Source organism: Oncorhynchus mykiss, chromosome 14 (genome assembly GCF_013265735.2).
Source record: "Oncorhynchus mykiss isolate Arlee chromosome 14, USDA_OmykA_1.1, whole genome shotgun sequence".
NCBI lineage: Eukaryota > Metazoa > Chordata > Actinopteri > Salmoniformes > Salmonidae > Oncorhynchus > Oncorhynchus mykiss.
The window spans coordinates 11,461,207-11,462,014 of NC_048578.1; positions in this window are offsets into that span (position 1 = coordinate 11,461,207).

Sequence of the window (808 nt, forward strand, 5' to 3'; positions counted from 1 at the left end):
GCCCTAACAACGGGATTCGTTGTCCACAGAGCAGAATGGTGGGCTGTCAAACTCCTGCCTAGTCCTCTCTTTGGATTGGTGGATACATCTTGTTATTTGAATATTTGATGAGGGTTGTTGACGTCAACTGCCTGTAATCAATGGAGAGTGAGATGTTACGCTACCCTCCTGAATATTCATAGACTGTCTCAAATTACAACATGTTCATCTTAGATAAAGAGTGTTGCCGGGATGTCACGTGCATCACATTTATCAGGACAGTCGTAACAACCTAAGGATTGCAACATTTCTATTAGATCAAATAAGAAATTCATTTTTATTTTTGACTAAATTCGACACATTGCCCCCGCATACAATAACTTAACTTAACAATTAATTATCTGCCTAACGTGGACAGATCTTGGGCGGAATAAACCCTCTCGCGGCGCCCCTGGAGCAAATTAGACTTAAGTGTCAAAGTGCCATGCTCAAGAGCACATCAGATTTTTCACCTTGTTGGCTCGGGTATTTGAATCAGCGATCTTTCGGTTACTAGCCCAACGCTCTAAGATGGAGAACAAGCTATAGGATGAAAAATACCGGAGTTTTGGCCCAGGTAAAGCAGACCAGCGCTAACTTAAAAAAAAAATGTGTTTTTACAAATTCATATTTGTAGTCAAAGTATGGCATTAATATCATCCCAAAATAATTTGAGATATGTAACTGTATCGATCCCCCCCCCCCCATCACTAAATATGAACATTCAGAACTAACCAAAGTATTAAAACACTAAAATAAAGAAGTAAACATGACATGAACAAAAACAAGA